At 34.5% G+C, this 20,433-nt stretch overlaps 1 protein-coding gene across 2 annotated transcripts in view; it reads right to left on the bottom strand.

Moving 5' to 3' along the window:
• ZNRF2 (zinc and ring finger 2) overlaps positions 1-20,433 on the bottom strand; it is a 90,326-nt gene that overhangs the window by 14,230 nt on the left and 55,663 nt on the right. The window lies entirely within an intron of this gene.

Below are 20,433 nucleotides of genomic sequence, written 5' to 3'. Positions count from 1 at the left end.
TTTTGGAACTTTGATGATTTCAGAATTGGATGCAGCAATTCTTCATAATCTTTCTCCATGACAATGCCAAGCCTACTCCAGGCATTAATTAGAGTGGCTTCCAAAAGATCTGCGGGGTATTTAAAAATGAAACAAACAAACAGACAAACAAAAAACTCTATGGTATGCTTAAAATCTCCAAGGGTAAATCTCTTCATAATGCAAATTTTTCTTTTAAAAATTATATTCTAATGCTAAATTTTAATTTTTAAAAGCAGTTTGCTTAAAATAGAGTATGTAAGCCAGATTTACTTTGTTACTCTTTTTTAAATGCGGAACAAAACATGCCATTACTGAAGAACATGGATAAACTGCTCCAGAGTATATGTTCTTCGTTTAGAGAATGGAAAACTAAAGCAGGAACATGCAATATGAATTTATACTATAATTAACAAATTATTGCTTTTCAAAATAAAAAATCAAATATGCTAAATGGGAAAGACTGCATCAATCTCTACCTAAATTCTGAAAGATACAGAAAGGCAGGGAAGTTTTCTGAAGTTACGTATTTGTTTGATATGCCCATTCTTCCTATAAAAACCAATCAACAAATTCGATTGTGTACATTATCTGCAATAGTACCTTGCAGAAAAATTCATTCTATAAGAAGTGGTTCTTCCCTTTAATTATTCATTTGAGACTGCACATTAAGAGGGAACACAGACTCTATTTGGTCTACATAAGAGAAGTTACCAGGAGATGATTTACTCAGAAGGCTGGAGGAGGTAACAGGGCACCTTCTGCAGAACAAGCAAAGGCCTCAGCAAGAAGGGTTTATATCAGCTGAACAGACTGAATACGTTAGGAGTGATTTCAGCTAACTACTGGGCAGCTCACAAGCTAATATATTACAATCAGAAACTTAAGCAGGTAAAGATTTCTGGACAAGCAAAGCTGGATAAATGGAAAATGTTATTACCACTTCCCTGAAGTGCCCTCCCTTTCCCCAGTTTTTTTTTTCTCTTGGCCCTAGAGATCCTACCCACTACTTCCACTCCATCCTGCACCCCATGCCTTTTCTCATCCTCTTGATCTCCATTTTTCTCTTATTGTTCTGGTATCTTTCAATAGGAGATTCAGATAGGGAACAAGTTTAATGTAAAGCATCTTACTGATAGCAGTGAGAACAAAAAGAAAAAGGATCTAAAGGAAACACTAAAAAAACTTGGTAAAGGTCTATAATTCCAAGTAATATGGTATATTCTCACCACTTACATATTTTTTCATCACAAAGATATACCATTCTTATAAAAGAATTATGTGAGAATAAGTTTCACAACCAATTTTAAAAAGTCAACCACCACTTTTTATCAAACCTAAAACATCAATGGTCATAATATGCACCATTAGCTTTATATACCACCAAGTAAAATAAAAAAACGCTTCCATTAAACCATGATGCAACATCGATTTTAGACGCATCTCATTTTCAGAGCTCTTCAAAATCTGAGATAAGAATATTTTAAAAGGTCTAAATTTTATCCTATTTATAAGAAAATTTATAGTACAACAAAGACAAATCCAGCCTACCTATAACTAACAGAATGATACATATTTTAAGAACACGATGCTTAAAATTGACAGAGACGAGACTTATCCCTCAGATGCTTTGCAGGTACTAAACATTCTTTTTAGTATAATTCAGAATGCTGGGTTAAAGTCATTTAAAAGATAAGCTCCCTTAAACCCTAGCAATAAAATTAATCAGAACTGTACTTCAGAATTGTATTTTCTGTTCAAGAAAAGTATACCTGTACACAAAAACATCCCGAACACACTGATTTCAGTGCAGAAACAGCCTAATATCTACTAAAAATAGCTTTTAGTGAAATAATCTCTGCTCAGAAAATTAAATGCTAATGTTAACATATTGTAGCCACTGATCAGTTGCCTTTTGATAAGCAATTCTGAGTTAGAAGATAGTTCACTCTGACTTTAAAACCTCATGATTACAGCTTCAAATAGCAAATGCTTACTTTTCACATCTTAAAGTCTTGTTTCCACTAGAATGTGTCTTTGTAGGTTTAAAAACACTTTCAGTTTTGAAAATTCACTGTGGAATGCGATTAATTTTTGCCTACCTGAAGGTTTGCTAGAGTAGTCCCCTCTCTCACCCCTATAATGACACTTTCATTCAAAGAAAAGTTTTGAGCTTTTGCCTTCATATAGGTAACTAGGTTTCACAATTTTGAAAGACTTGTTAGTAATGTAATACATTCATACTTAAAAACAGGACCTGGAAATACCACTAAACCCAGGATACTAAAGCATCTTCAAGACAGTTGGGAAAAGATAAAAAATCTAAAGATCAATCAGTTGAAAACATTCATGAAGCTATCACCCACAGGGATTAAGAGTCACACTTTGGAACCGGAATATCTTGGAGTAGACTACTAACTAGCTAAAAGTGGTATTAAAGAAGCAGAGAAGGGAACACCCACAGATTTAACTACAATAGTTGGCTAGTCTGGATTCCTCCTCCACAAGCAACTGTCAATGGAGACACGCGAGACTGTAAATAGGGAACTAAACGTGTTGCTTTTTAAGACATCTTAACATCTACAGTACCTCAACATCTAAAGTAGTAAACGTTAAATCAGCGCATTGCTTACCAATTTAGTGCCTTGTCTTATTCATGCAATCTATGCATTAATTTAGATGTACTGATTACAGGAAAAGAAAAGTTAAAAGACTGGAAAAGAGCAATGATTTTTAACCAGAAGTGGGCACTAGAATCACTTCAGTGGGTGCATTTTCAATATTTAACAAAAAATTGTATGTACCTGAGCCCCATCCCTGGAGATTCCGAAATATATGCCTGCCTCACAAATGCGATTGCTATCAAAGAATAGCTTAAGTAGAAAAAGCCTAAGATTTAAAGTTGAAAACTTAATATGAATTTCCATTCTCACGAACAAAAATGTTCATCAACCTCAAGTTCCCTTTTATTCTTCTGTTAAAGGTACTCAAAATATTAGAGATGAAATTTTAAAGAATTGTATGAAAAAAATGTTTAAGTTATAAAAAACACTATATAAAATGTTACTTATTACCAGATAGTATTTCATGCACCTCTCCAAAAACAAAGTCAGTCATCTTCCTATTTCTTTTGCTCTCCATCTTGGTATTCCACTTGTTTCAAAATTAAACAATGTCATCAAATAACTCCATGAAGACCAGGAACTTAGGCACCTATTATAACAGCCAGGTTGGGAACAACTCCAAGCAGATGACACTCCCTAATTAATTTATGTTTTGGCTTCATTCCATATTTTAAAAGGATTAAAAACATGCACTTCTTAACGTGCTTTTGACATATTTAAGTCACGTTAATCCTATGAAGTAATAACTATTGTCACCTTCATTTTACACATAAGGAAACTGAGGCTCAAAGAAGTAAAGTAACTTACCAGAAGTTACTAAACTAGTAAGTCCTGGGGTCAGGATTCAAATTTAGACTAAGTCCTTGGCATTTTTCCTACTTCATGAATTCTGCTACAAGAAACAATTTCACTTTAAAGTAACACAAATATCAAAGCAACTGGACTGTTTTAAACAACTAAGTTTTAAATACTCAAGCTATATATTTAGAGGAAGTACTCTCAAGACTGGTCACACGCTTTATCTTCTGGATAAAACAACTGAAATGACCTTACAATTAACTGTTTACACAATTTAAAACAGCTCTGTACAACAGAACTATGGAGGGCAATGAAAAAACATTTTTTATCTGTGCTGTCCACAATGGTAACCACTAGCCACATATGGTCTGAAAACAGCACTTGAAATGTGGCCTGTGAAACTGAGAAACTGAATTTTTAATTTAATTTTGGTAAAATATGAAACTTTAAAATATATAATGGGTAATGAATATACATTTATAAACTAGTTACAAACTTCTATTACTTGATATTTCACTTACAGCTTCTCAAGCTCTTAAAATATGCATTGTCCGAAGAAATTACTTAAAATTCAAGCAGCCAAATATGCAAAATTAAAATACTTAGCAGGTCCAAGCACATATCCATATAGTTATTGCAGATCAAGACAACATGAAAAAAAAAAGAAAGCAAACAGCCAAAATTCTTAAAAAAAAAAAAAAAAAAAAACAACAAATCAACAAATAAGACTGAATTTGTTAGGCAGCCAAGGAAACTTCATGCGAAAATTTCATAATCATCACAACTTTATTTTCAGATCAAGCATCCAAACAGGTATATGATCTTTCAGCAAAATACAATGCCAAGCACTATTATGGATCAGGCATTTTACCTGAAGACTTATTTTTTGTTCTTGAACCCTCAATGATAGCAGTAGAAAACAAAAGCAGCTGAAATGTGAAATAATCCCTAGAAAAATCAAGAATTAAAAAAATGTACAACATTAGTAAAAAGCAATTACTCAAAGAACAAAAAGTTGGGGCTCACAAGTTTTAATAAATACTTTCATATATTAAGTTATCTCTTATAGGTATAAAAGAACGTAACATTAATTCTTTCAATTACAGATCCATGAGCTATTACTGTACTCAAATATAAATAGGCTTATAAATGATATTTAACAAAGGGAAGCTGCCATTTTCACTGTAAGATAAATATATCAATAAAAATATGGGAATAACGTTTATTAATCTGGGCTTCTCTGCCTAGATGCCACCGAAAATTACTTTTTCAATGCTTCTCTAGTTTAAATGTAACCAAGAATTGATCGTTAAACATGTAGCTACCCTTCATCTGCACTGCTATAAACTGAATGCGAAATTAAGACATTCTTTAGGAGGAAATAAAATTTGTTTTGATGACTTTTTTTAAAAAGTTTATACTCTTGGGGATATTCTGGAAATCGAAATTTGGTGAATTCACCAAGAAAATGTAACTAAAATAAAATGGAACACAAATCAGAAACTCTAAAAGCTACAATATACAAAAGGAGCACTAACTCCACACTTTGACATAGCTTTCTTGGGGCTTTTTGCTCCTAACTTACCTTAAAAAGCTAACTCAGGATTAAGTATTTTATAAAGTTAAATACCTAACAAGTCACAAGTAGTCACACAAGTTGTCTAGGAAATTATTAGATTACCAAGTTATTTCCCAACCATCAAATCAAACTAAGATAATTTTCCTATGCCCTCTAATTGTCATAAATCAACAATAAACCAAAACTTAAAAACAATTACACTGATTTGTTAAAACCTAAACAAATATTTTCCTAAATGAGTTGTCCATATGAACAAGGAAAAAAAAATAGAACTGCTGAATACAAACCAAAATAGAATAAAGTATACTTTAAAGTAAAATTTCAGGTTCATTTCTCTTCAATCGCTATGGAGAGAAAAGCATCAGTCCTGAAAAAACAACAAAGCTAATATCCTTATCTGATTTTCAAGCTTATTACTGTGTACTTTTAAAATTAGACAAATGTTTACATTTTAATGTATGTAGGCTCATAGTGGCAATGAGAGTCCAGCAATCTGGGTAATACGTAGCAATTTTTTTAAAAAAATTTACAGTTTAGTTTCAAACTCCAACTCTTCCAATTTATTCTGGAATACAATGGAATAATAGTACCTACCTCACAGGGCAGTGGTAGAAATAAATAATATCTCTCAAATGCCTAGCGAGATACCTGGAACAGAGCAGGTATGTTCTGAACACTAGCTGCGTGATTATTGGCAAGAAGGGAGTCTGAGCTTGTTTTCTGCAATCTGAAGTGCTAATAATGATAAAACCTGCTTGACCTGTCTCTTAGGATCCTTGTGAAGATCTAAGGAGATAATGCAAATGAAGGTAGTCTCATGGAAGAAGAACAGGTTTGAGCTTTGGACAAGTCACAAACCTCTTTGAGCCTCATTTTCATACAATAAATTGCAAGTCATAATACCTACATCTCACATGGTCTTTAATACTGATGATTACAAATAAATCTAATGAACATAAAAATATATAAAAGGCACTAAATGTTAGCTGAATGTAAACAAAATTTTACTACAGCAATATTGAAATAAGCTGGAAAATGCCAATTCACACAGCTATTATAACATGCAACAATAAATATCAAATGTTACATCAGAACTATCATTAGATTTATAAATCAGGATTTGATATCATTTTGTCAGAATGAATTTGAGGAGTAGTATTACAATGTGCGTATCTACTACTGCTTTTGTTGAAAGTCAAGTATGTAAGTAAGGCTTTTTCTCTTCTGCTTCTTCTAGAGGATGTGAGATAATTAGCAGGCTTATAATCAGTATGCACGGGTCACAAACTCAGATGCCGAAAGATGCAGCTCATCTTAACTGTTTTATAAGAAAAAAGAATAATACAAGTGTAACAATAAATGCCTGTTGAATTTGGTCTTGGTTTCAGGGAATTTTAGAGAATGGAAGCAAACTGGTACATGCAGTCCTATCAAAAAGGGGCAGCTGCTGTTAAGAGTGTTAAGAGTGCCATGGGAAAATAAAGGCCCAGGATGGCCAGATGTACATTTAAAGCAGGTGGAAATGTATATTCATCTGAATACTTATATTCAGACGAATATTCTCATTTGCAAATGCTCAAAAAACATTTCTGATACTGTGTAAGCAAAATAAAACATGGTTGTGAGCCAGATGTGGCCAATTCTTTGCCACCTCTGTATTAAAGAAACAGGGTAAATTCTATGAGAGCAGAGGACCTTGTAGATTTTGCTTATCCCAGCATGCAGCATAGTGTTTTGCACATAGTAAGTGCTTAATAAATATTTTTTGAACAACTAACGAAGCAACAGATCTCATAAGACTAAGGAAAACACCAAGCAACAAGTGAAGAGCTAATGAATAGAGAAAATGCCCCAAAGCAATGGGTTGTTGTTGCCACTGACTTGAGCACTTTGACTGCTTGTGGTTTTGGTGACTCAGCTGAAGTCAGATCTTTTTTTTTTTTTTTTTTTTTTTTTAATTTTTAAGTGTATTAACTTCTTTATCCAGGAAGTTCATATCAGCCACTCAAGCAAAAAGTACTGAATATACAAATATGTCAAGTTTATCAATAAATGCTTGCATGTTTATTATTATATATGGGTGAAGTATTAAAAGTATGTATGAACCAGAAAAATATTTAAAATGTCCATTCCTGAGATATTAAGGCAAAACATAAAATTCTAACATATTTAGAAAAATCAAGTATCTAAGAACCAGCAGCTCTGGCTAAATTAGAACTTATGCAACATGAACTGAGAATTCTTTCTTGATCCCCTTTACCTTGCTCCTAAACTACTAAAATAACTGTGACTAATCGCTGGATCCTGAAGAATATAAATCCAGATTCATCTGAAACCTCAGGTAATGTAACCATGTGAAAATCAAGAAACAGTAAGTATGAAGTGAATTTTTTTTTTTTTTTTTTTTTTTGTGAGACAGAGGCTTGCTCTGTCACTTGGGCTGGAGTGCAGTGGTACCATCTCGGCTTACTGCTGCCTCTGCCTCCTGGGGTCAAGCTATCTCCTGCCTCAGCCTCCAGAGTAGCTAAGACTACAAGCATGCAATGCCACGGATTTTTTCTTTTCTTTTCTTTTCTTTTTAATTGTTCTAAGGAAAGGGTGAAAAACACACTGATTTGGAAAAACGTTTATTTTTTTTTCACTGGACTTGGTCAATGTCCTCTAATCCTTAAACTGCCCAAGCAGTCCACAGTACCTGAGTGAATCTAACAGAACAGGAAGGAAGGCTGCTCTCACTGACACTGAAAGCACTGGAAAGAAGCCAGGGTTGGGCTGAAAATGAAAACTCTCCCTGCTCCAAGGAACAATTTCAAAATTCAAACAAAAAGTCTTCGTGTGACAAGCTGCTGACCAACAGGCTCACAAAAGAGAAATAACTTTCATTCTATCTTTTTCTATTTGAGAAAAAAGATAACAGTATGACCGACATAGGTAATGGCAGATCCTATAACTTGTAACATTACATAACTGAGAAAGATCATTAACTATGTAAGCATATGCAGGGATGGATGAGGGGGAATCACACCAAAAAATTTAAATAGGCACCTACTATAGGGCCAGAATAAATGAGGGAAGACAGGAAGGAAGGAGACAACAATGATGACAACTTTAGCAGTAAAAGTTCCTAGAACTAAAAAACCCGTAATTTTTCAATTTAATATTTCAGAGGCAGTGAAAAAAATCACTGCAAATAACGAATTAGTGGTCTAGAATAAATATCATGTAAGTAACTCCAAAGAAACCAAAAATCATTAATAAAACTGTAAGAGAACAAATCTAGAAACTCTAAAAGTAAAATTATAGAAGTCACAGGAAGAATAAAAGGAACAAACAAAAAATAATCAAATAAATACTAGAAGAAAGTAATCCCTAGGCTGAATAAGACTTGATTTTAGACTGAAAGGGCTTATGAAGTCTCAAGCAGGATGAATTATGAGATAGGAATAGGGTGAAAAAACACTTAAATAGATGCAGGATTAATTAGAGATGGGAGTACAGTGAAAAAACAAAAAAATTCTGGCTTTCAAAAATAGAAATTATGCTGTAAGCTTCCAAATGGAAAGACCAGGTTACTAAAATAAAAAAAATGAGACAAAGCCAGACTTCTTATCTACAATACTGTGATTTAAAAAGTAGAATAACCTTGGCCAGGCGCAGTGGCTCATGCTAATCCTAGCACTTTGGGAGACCGAGGCAGGCGGATCACCTGAGGAATTGCACAACAGCCTGGCCAACATGGTGAAACGCCGTCTCTACTAAAAATACAAAAATTAGCCAGGCGTGGTGGCAGGCACCTGTAATCCCAGCTACTCAGGAGGCTGAGGCAGGAAAATTGCTTGAACCCAGGTGGCGGATGCTGCAGTGAGCCAAGATCGTGCCACTGCATTCCAGCCTGGGCAACAAGAGCAAAATTCCATCACACACACACACACACGCACACACACACACGTTTTAGACTTAATGGAAAAAAAAACACTGAAATTAAAAATCCTATATTCACTCAAGATAGTATTCATATATAAAGGCAAATGAAATAATATTTTGGGCACCTTTCTCCATGAAAAATTACTCATGAAAGAGCTCCTAACAAACAAAAATTATAAGAAGAATGAAGATCTCAGTGAGAGAAAAACAAAGAGTGTAAACAACAGCAGAGAGCAAGAAAACATGTATAAGTGAAATTAAATCTAAATAGATAATGCTGTATCTAGAACTGTAATGTAACTATGGGTTTTTGAAACAAAAGCAATATTCTGCCAGTAAAAACTTAAAGTCTAAATTATCTCCTAATAACTAGGACTTGAAGAGAGAGGCAGTGGAGGGTGGGGGAAGTAAACAAGCATATCAGGGGAAGAACTCAGAGACAATCCCTCACTCTGACAGAATAAAATAACCATATGTTTAATGATACACACTAAAGTAAGGTAACCACTAAAGAACAAAAAGGTGCATAGTAGAAGTTCTAAATTAATCTGGAGGAAAGGGAAAGCAACTTGATCTAGAAAAGGCTAGGAAGAACAAAGTAAATAATAAATAATAAAAAAATAAGAGAAGAATACCACCAAATTTACTGGTTAAAATACAAACGTATATGTTCTGTATGGTATATCCAACCTCAATAAATCAACATATTTGCCATGAATACTAAAGAAAATAAACAAGCAATTGTCCAAAAGCACGTACAAAGAGGAGATCACAAATGAGGATGAAACCTGAAGGAAAGAGAAAAAAAAAGCTATTACAAAAATGAAGGTAAACCTAGAAGGAGCACTAGAAGAAATCACAGGAACATGAAAGGGTGGAAATGAGAAAAATAAATAGGAAATGAAGAGTTAAGAATTAGAGGGAAAAAATGTTCTCTACAGAAGACAAGAAAAGGAAATGCAATAATGCCTATCTACAGTCAAAAATAATATTCAAGAAAACATTACAGAAATAAAAGCAGATCTAGATCTACATATTGAAAGGGCACACCAAGTCCTGAAAACTGACCCAGAAAAAAATCAACACAATTTCAACCCTAGTAGATACTGGTCATAAAGCCCATCAGAAAGGATTTCTATGAGGATGAACTTCAGCTAGCCAAGAGATGTCTGAAAAAACTAAAGCAAAAGGATTAGCAGTGGGAGCTGAATCTTTATAATGGTAAGATTAAAACAAAAGTGGGAACGTTGATTAGATAATGTATAAAGTATATACCTAGCAAAAATTAAAAGATCAGGTAATATAACAACTAAAATTAGAACACGGGAAGGAAGGAGAAAAATAGGAAATACACTAATTTCATTATTGTTCATAGACAAAACCAGTATCTAAAAATATGGGGTATTATATAAAATTATAGAAGTAATCACTAAGCATAGAAATACAGTTATTAGAAATGCAATTAGAAACACAATTAGAAATAACAGCTATTTCTAATTAAAAAAACAACACAGTTATTTCTAATTTTTAAAAAAGTTAAACAAAGAAGAGCAGGGGCCAGGTGTGCTGGCTCACGCCTGTAATCCCAGCACTTTGGGAGGCTGAGGCAGGCAGATCACCTGAGGTCAGGAGTTCGAGACCAGCCTGGCCAACATGGTGAAACCCCGTCTCTACTAAAAATATGAAATAGCTGGGCATGTGATGGCGGGTGCCTGTAACCCCAGCTATTCGGGAGGCAGGGGAATTGCCTGAACCTGGGAGGCAGAGGTTGCGGTGAGCTGAGATCACGCCACTGCACACCAGCCTGGGTGACAGAGCAAGACTCGGTCTTAAAAAAGAAAAGAAAAGCTGGCCACTTAGTGAAACATTTTTAAAAAGTCATGAAACCAGAAAGTATAATGACAGAATTAGCACTGACTATATTAAGAAATACAAATGGGCTAAACCAACAAAGAACAAACAAAAAAGATTAGATTGGATTACAAACAAAATCTAACCCTGTACTGTATACAAAAAGCATATATGAAACAAAAAATATTTAGGAAATGAAAACGAAAAAAAACTTATCAGTCAAAAACAAACTGAAAGAAAGAATGAATTACAATCTTACTATTGACAAGGTTGAACATAAGGCACAAACATTAAAGGAGACAGAGGGGCTTTTATAATATTAAAAACTGCAATTTGCACCCAAGTTATAATAGTTATGTTTATACCCATATAACAGCAGCAACATTTGTAAAGAAAAAAATACATATGCAATATAGAGAAAAACAGAAACATGAGTAGTAGTATATTTTAATTCACCTTAGCCCACGAGGGTCAAGTGAATCAAAAAAAGATGAATGTTAAAGACCTTTTTTTGAGACAGGGTCTCACTCTGTCATCTAGGATGGAATGCAGCGGCATTAAATTTTATCTATGTCTTTTTGTTTATTCAGAGACAGAGTCTCGCTCTGTCATCCAAGGCTGAGGTGCAATGGTGCAATTATAGCTCACTGCAGCCTCCAACTCCTGGGTTCAAGTGATTCTCCCACCTCAGCCTCCCAAGTAGCTGGGACTATTGGCATGCACCACCACACTTGGCTGATTTTTCTATTTTTTTTTTTTATAGAGATAGGGTCTCACTATATTGCCCAGGCTGGTTGGGTCTTGAACTCCAGGTCTCAAGTGATCCTCCTGTTTTGTCCTCCCAAAGGACCTTTTAAATTACATATGAATAAGAAACATTTGCCAAAAGTGACCTTAAACCACAAAGAAAAAATAATAAATTTTGATAATATAGAACTAGTACAGACAACATCCTCTGATCACAATGTAGCAAAACTAGGAAACAAATAGCTAAATCGGGGAAAAAAGTCCTCTACACTTGGCTATTTAAAGATACTCTCAAATAACTTTTGAGTTAAAGACACCCTAAATACAAAGTACGTCATCTAAAAAAAAAAAAGTAAAAACCATAAAAACACTACTTATCAGAACCTTTGAAACAGAACTAAAACATCGTTAGAGAAAAATGCATAGGCTTGCATACTTATGCTGAAAAAAAAGGAACAAAAATTAATACCCCCAACACAATAAATTCAGAAAACACATACCTAAGGAAAGCACAATAAATAATATAAATAAAAGTCTAAATTAATGAATTAGAAAACAGAAAAATGACAGACTAACAATGGATCTCTCTGCAGAAACCCTATAAGCCAGAAGAGAGTGGGGACCAATATTCAACATTCTTAAAGAATTTTCAACTCCGAATTTCATATCCAGCCAAACTAAGCTTCACAAATGAAGGAGAAATAAAATCCTTTACAGACAAGCAAATGCTGAGAGATTCTGTCACCACCAGGCCTGTCTTACAAGAGCTCCTGAAGGAAGCACTAAACATGGAAAGGAAAAACCGGTACATGCCACTCCAAAGACACAACAAATTGTAAACACCATCGACACTATGAAGAAAGTGCATCAACTAACAGGGAAAATAACCAGCTAGCATCATAACGATAGGATCAAATTCACGCATAACAATATTAAATTTAAATGTAAATGGGCTAAATGCCCCAATTAAAAGACACAGACTGGCAAACTGGATAAAGAGTCAAGACCTATCAGTGTGCTGTGTTCAGGAGACCTATCTCACATGTAAAGACACACATAGGCTCAAAATAAAGAAATGGTGGAATATTTACCAAGCAAATGGAAAACAATCCAAGTCTCTGATAAAACAGACTTTAAACCAACAAAGATCAAAAAAGACAAAGACGGGCATTACATAATGGTAAAGGGATCGAGGCAACAAGAAGAGTTAAGTATCCTAAATATATATGCAGCCAATACAGGAGCACCCAGATTCATAAAGTAAGTTCTTAGAGACCTACAAAGAGACTCAGACTCCCACACAATAATGGTGGGAGATTTTAACACCCCACTGTCAATATTACACAGATCAACAAGACAGAAAATTAACAAGGATATTCAGGACTTGAACTCAGCTCTGGACCAAGCAGACCTAACAGACATCCACAGAATCTTCTACTGCAAATCAACAGAATATACATTCTTCTTAGCACCACTTCGCATCTATTCTAAAATTGACCACAAAATTGGAAGTAAAACACTCCTCAGCAAAGGCAAAAGAAAGGAAATCATAACAAACAGTCTCTCAGACCACAGTGCAATCAAATTAGACATCATGATTAAGCACCACTACATGGAAACTGAACAACCTGCTCCTGAATGACTACTGGGTAAATAACAAAATTAAGGCAGAAATAAATAAGTTCTTTGAAACAAATGAGAACAAAGACACAACGTACCAGAATCTCTGGGACTCAGCTAAAGCAGTGTTTAGAGGGAAATTTATAGCACTAAATGCCCACAGGAGAAAGCAGGAAAGATCTAAAATCAACACCCTAACATCAAAATTAAAAGAACTAGAGAAGCAAGAGCAAACAAATTCAAAAGCTGGTAGAAGGCAAGAAATAAACTCAGAGCAGAACTGAAGGAGATAAGAGACACAAAAAAACCCTTCCAAAATATCAATGAATCCAGGAGCTAGTTTTTTGAAAAGATTAACAAAATAGGTAGACCCCATCCAGACAAAGAAAAAAAGAGAGAATAATCAAATTGACACAATAAAAAATGATAAAGGGGATATCACCACCGATCCCACAGAAATACAAACAACCATCAGAGAATACTATAAACATCTCTACACAAATAAACTAGAAAATCTAGAAGAAATGGATAAATTCCTGGACGTAGATACCCTCCCAAGACTAATCCAGGAAGAAGTCGAATCCCTGAACAGACCATAACAAGTTCTGAAATTGAGGCAGTAATTAATAGCCTACAAACCAAAAAAAAAGCCCAGGACCAGACATTCACAGCCAAACTCTACCAGAGGTACAAAGAGGAGCTGGTACCATTCCTTCTGAAACTATTCCAAATAATAGAAAAAGAGGGACTCCTCCCTAACTCAATTTATGAGGCCAGCATCATCCTGATACCAAAACCTGGTAGAGACACAACAAAAAAAGAAAATGTCAAGCCAATATCCCTGATGAACATCGATGCGAAAATCCTCTATTAAAATACTAGCAAACTGAATCCAGCAGCACATCAAAAAGCTTATCCACTACCATCAAGTCAGCTTCATCCCTGGGATGCAAGGCTGGTTAAACATACACAAATCAATAAACATAAACCATCACATAAACAGCACCAATGACAAAAACCATGTGATTATCTCAATAGATGCAGAAAGGCCTTTGATAAAATTCAACAACCCTTCATGCTAAAAACTCTCAATATTAACTAGGCATTGATGAAATGTATCTCAAACTAGTAAGAACTATTTATGACAAACCCACAGCCAATATCATAATGAACTGGCAAAAGCTGGAAGCATTCCCTTTGAAAACCGGCACAAGACAAGGATGCCCTCTCTCACGACTCCTAGCCAACATAGTATTGGAAGTTCTGGCCAAGGCAATCAGGCAAGAGAAAGAAATAAAGGGTATTCAAACAGGGAGAGAGGAAGTCAAATTGTCTCTGTTTGCAGATGACATGATTGTGTATTTAGAAACCCCGTCTCAGCCCAAAATCTCCTTAAGCTGATAAGCAACTTCAGCAAAGTCTCACGATACAAAATCAGTGTGCAAAAATCACAATCTTTCCTATACACCAATAACAGAGAGCCAAATCATGAGTTAACTCCCATTCAGAATTGCTAGCAACAGAAAAAAATACCTAGGAATACAACTTACAAGGGATGTGAAGGACCTCTTCAAGGAGAACTACAAACACTGCTCAAGGACATAAGAGAGGACACAAACAAATGGAAAAACATTCCATGCTCAATGGTAGGAAGAATCAATATCGTGAAAATGGCCATACTGCCCAAAGTAATTTATAGATTCAATGCTATCCCCATCAAACTACCAATGACTTTCTTTCCAGAATTAGAAAAAACTACTTTAAATTTCATATGGAACCAAAAAGAGCCTGTATAGCCAAGACAATCCTAAGCAAAAAGAACAAAGCTGGAGGCATCACACTACCTGACTTCAAACTGTACTACAAGGCTACAGTAACCAAAGCAGCATGGTACTGGTACCAAAACAGATATATAGATCAATGGCAGAATAAGCCTCAGAAATAATACCACACATCTACAACCATCTGATCTTTGACAAACCTGACATAAACAACCAATGGGGAAAGGATTCCCTATTTAATAAATGGTATTGGGAAAACTGGCTAGCCATATGCAGAAAACTGAAACTGGACCCCTTCCTTAAACCTTATACAAAAATTAACTCAAGATGGATTGAAGACTTAAACATAAGACCTAAAACCATAAAAGCCCTAGAAGAAAATCTAGGCAATAACATTCAGGACATAGGCATGGGCAAAGACTTGATGACTAAAACACCAAAAGCAATGGCAACAAAAGCCAAAGTTGACAAATGGGATCTAATTAAACTAAAGAGCTTCTGCACAGCAAAAGAAACCACCATCAGAGTGAACAGGCAACTTACATAATGGGAGAAAATTTTTGCAATCTATCCATCTGACAAAGGGCCAATATCCAGAATCTACAAACAACTTAAATTTACAAGAAAAAAATGAGCAACCCCATCAAAAAGAGGGCAAAGGATATGAACAGACACTTCTCAAAAGAAGACATTTATGTGGCCAAGAAACATTAAAAAAAGCTCATCATCACTAGTCATTAGAGAAACGCAAATCAAAACCACAATGAGATACCATCTCATGCCAGTTAGAATGGCGATCATTAAAATGTTAGGAAACAAGGCTGTAGAGGATGTGGAGAAATAGGAACACTTTTACACTGTTGGTGGGAGTGTAAATTAGCTCAACCACTGTGGAAGACAGTGTGGTGATTCCTCAAGGATCTAGAACCAGAAATACTATTTGACCCAGCCATCCCATTACTGGGTATATACCCAAAGGAGTATAAATCATTCTACTATAAAGATACATTCACAGGTATGTTTATTGCAGCACTGTTCACAATAGCAAAGACTTGGAACCAACTCAAATGCCCATCAATGATAGACTGGATAAAGAAAATGTGGCACGTATACACCATGGAATACTATGGAGCCATTAGAAAAGATGACGTTATGTCCTTTGCAGGGACATGGATGAAGCTGGAAACCATCATTCTCAGCAAACTAACACAGAAACAGAAAACCAAACGCCACATGTTCTCACTCATAAGTGGGAGTTGAACAATGAGAACACATGGACACAGGAAGGGGAATATCACACACTGGGGCCTGCCGTGGGGTGGGGGGCTAGGGGAGGGATAGCATTAGGAGAAATATGTACTGTAGATGAAGGGCTGATGGGTGCAGCAAACCACCATGGCACGTGTATACCTATGTAACAAACCTGCGTGTTCTGCACATGTATCCCAGAACTTAAATTAAAAAAAAAAAAAAAAAAAAAAAAAAAGGCACAGCATCTTTGGACAGGAATCTGGCAAATACTTACCAAAAATAGAAATGTACATAATTCCCTGATTACTAAGGAAGGCCTCAAGGACTACAACCCACAGACATACTCATACACACACAAAATACCAGAAACAGTTTAAATATCCATCTATGGACACAAGACTGGTTAATATATTGCAGTTTATCTACCTATGAAATATAAGACAATTGTAAACAATGATGAAGGTCATCTGGAATAACTGCTAGCATATATTAAGAAGGTTCAGAATTGTGTACAGCAGGGTATAACAGTGTAAAAAGTAGTGTGGGAAGAATATATGTGTCTTTGCATATACATTAAATATCTCTGGAAGGATCACAAGAAACTGGTAGTACTGGCTACCTCTGTTAAGGTGATTCAGGCGAGAGGGAGAGTTTTCACTGGACATACTTTGTATCTCTTTGTATAGGAACCATGCAAACATATTATCTATTCAAAAATAAAATTTAAATTAATTTAAAATGGAGAAAATTATTTTATTAATTTATTTATTTATAATAAAGCAGCAAAGATAGCAAGCAAATGCAAAAAAAAAGCTGGGGAAGACAATTCTCCATGGGTGTCTCATGTTTCTGCAGGTTTTAGACCAATTTTCAAACATGTTTGTAAGAGCAAATAGCCCTGGAAAATAGAGACAGTGTCACCTCCAGAGAAAAGAACAGACATGTTTACTTCCCAAGATAAAAGATCTAGTTTCCCAAAGCTCAGGGGTTCCCTCTTCGGCAATGCAACTCACTGAGTGAGGAGATGTCACCTGGCCCTCTTGCGGCTTAAGGAACTGATACAAGAAAATGCTGATATTCTGGCTACTGCTATTGCTACGATTAATGAAGTTCCTTGATTTTGATTAAGGAGTCTCATATATTCTGTGGGAATCCATAAAAACGTAGCCAGGCTAACTTGCTGGCTTGCAAGTAGGCTATAATCTCAGACCCTGGGCGGTTTCTAACAAGCATAAGAAAAAAAAATAGATAAAGTGAATATAAGGCTAAAAGCCTTACATGGGATAGAGATAAATACTTTATAACATAAAAAGATTCAATCCAAAAAGAATATAAGTCATAAATATTTGTGCAAACAATATAGTTATGAAATCTATAAAACCAGAAAACATTGCTGCAAGGCAAATATTACCAAAGCAACCAAGAGACTTTAAAAATAAAAAAAAATTGATAAAACCACAGTCACAGTAGGGATGCTTTAATAAACGTTTCAAATTTGTCAGACTATGTAGACCAAACAGAATAAAGGATACAAAATGTTTCAATAATACAACCAAATTCAATTTATGGGAAGTACACCCACATACACGTATGTTTTCTAATACATACATATATACACACATACATGTCTATGCATGTGTCAGAAAAAAGCAGATTTTACACTCTACAGAAGAAAATATATATGCTTCTCTTATATTCACAATTTCCAGAACTCAATGATGTACTTGGCCACACAGAAAACATCAAAACATTTAAAAAATATAGAGAAGTATGGTCAGCTTTCTCTAATACCAAGATCAAAATGATTTCCCATTACACATCTCCCTGCTCCCCTAAATTTTCTTTGCAATTATAAAGTATCTTTTCTACATAATCTCTGAATCAAAGAAAAGGTTAAAAATTAAATGAGAAACTAGCTAGAAATTAACACAAAATTAAAATCTCAGATAACTAAAGCTGTAAGAAAAACATCTCTATGCCTAAAATACTTTCATTATTTTCCTTTATTACTTTTGTTACCTTAAAACACTTAAACTATTAAGAATTAAATACAGTTCCCCTCAAAACAGAGCCATTGTGTTAATATTGCCCTCCCTGAAACCAAACTACTCAGTGGCTGAGAAGATACATCTTATGGCCTCAGATACTCTGAGGCAAGTCCAAGGCAGTGCTATGGATATCAGGGCAATGTTGACTTAAGGTGGGAGGAGGAGCACTTTTAAAAGTTTTATGCAAGTAATATGTAGTCATTGGAAAAATATTCACAAGCCATTTCTTTACCAATCTTCTCTAAAATGTTTCCTGAACTCAACAAAATATATAAGCATCCTTTGTAATATCTTTACTCCTTCCTTTAGAAAAATCATTAAGAATCACATTTTATGATTTTCACATTTGCAAAGATTAACACCTCTGGCATACAGTTTACAACAGCTAGGTACTCTCATAATTTCTTTAACCCTGAATTGAGTCACCCCACTGCTAACCTTCAAGTCGTTTCCAGCACTCAGTAAACACAGCTCACTCTTTCTTTATAATGCCTCTGACATTTGCCTCTTTCCCCTTCCAACACATCACCTACACCCTGAACATGTAAAGTAATGAACCTATCTCCAAACTCATCTTTAAAGAAATTATTTTCCTTACAAATACTTTTGCATACTAATATAAGATAAATATTCCAAGTTCCAAATAGTTTATAAAAGAACTTCATTATACAGCTATAATTCATCTTTCTGCCTTCAATTTTCCTTTAGCATTCTCTCTTGCCCCAAACTACACCTTCCTAGTTATCTCTAAACGTGGCCTCCCTTTCTTTCAAATCTTCATCCTTTTAAGAATAAAGACTAATTTAAGAACTAATTTATTTTTACTATATGTATACATATATGTATATATATGTGTATATAATAATTTTGTAAAAGGGTAAAACTGCAGACAGATGTGGGCTGAGTCATAGCTGTGCTCCTTAATAAAGGAAACACAAAAATGAGATAAATTTGGAAAAGTATTTTCACCCTTTAAAATCAGATTTCACCAATACCGCATCTTAACGAAAATAAAAACTATGACCAGGAGAATAAAAGCTTTTAAAGTGTGAGGACAGCTATGCTGTTTCACTTGGTCTCTTGTACTGTTTTCTCTCTTCTTTCCTTTTAAACTCAAGAAAGCTTTCTTGGAATGCTGGAATGATACAGAAGTCAACCTTATGAAAGTCACAGAAGGAAAATGAGAACCCTCCCAAAAGGCAGGGTTAATAAAAAGGTTTAAAAAATGATAAGGTAAATTAAGAATCAGTAAACAAAGAAAACAAATGTCATAGTCCTCAAACGTTAATGAAATCAGAAATAGAACCTCAATCCTACTTCAGGCCTTCTAGATCCATCAGGACTTCCTTCTTTCTCATCAAACTAAGTATTTTTATTTTAATTTCTCTTCTATGCATCTTCTTTTAAAATAACCCATAAAGAAAAAAAAGTACCTCAACATACATTTATCCATGTACTTTTACAGTATTTCTATTTCTATATAGACTATAGAAGGTTCTATGCTTCTTACAAAGATTAATATCTGCTAGAATCCTAGTAAGCAATCTGTCTGTCATCAAATCTTAACTTCCTAAGTCAGCTGTGTAGGCCACCACATTGCTTATAAAAAGCAGAAATATTACATATTTTATATAATATATATAATATAAAATATATATTTTATATAATACACTATATATTATATATATTTTATATTTTATATATTATTTAATATATATTTAATAATATATTTTATATAATATATAAAAAATATTATATATTTTTCCACTAAACTGTAGCTTTAAGTTGTCACATATGATAGCAGTAGTTTTCTAATTAACCTCCCACTCCCTACACCCTTACATATTATAGGACTAATGCTGTCATGCAAGACTTACAGACTTCTAACTTGGAATTAAATAACTATGAGATTTTTAAATAACATATTGAAAGAAAAATTTTAGATTTGTTAGCATTTTAGATAATAGAGTCCTCCCCCAAAGCAATCTATACATTCAATGCAATTCTATCAAATTACTAACGTCATTTTTCACAGAATCCAAAAAATCTGTTCTCAAATTCATACGGAACCAAAAAAGAGCCAAAGTAGCCAAAGCAAACCTAAGCAAAGAGAACAAAGCCAGAGGCATCACATTACCTGACTTCAAACTATACTACAAGGCTATAGTAACGGAAACATCACGGTGCTGGTA

Source organism: Rhinopithecus roxellana, chromosome 18 (genome assembly GCF_007565055.1).
Source record: "Rhinopithecus roxellana isolate Shanxi Qingling chromosome 18, ASM756505v1, whole genome shotgun sequence".
Taxonomy (NCBI): Eukaryota; Metazoa; Chordata; class Mammalia; order Primates; family Cercopithecidae; genus Rhinopithecus; species Rhinopithecus roxellana.
Note: the sequence above shows the minus strand (reverse complement) of the source record. Positions and strands in the feature narration are given on the sequence as shown.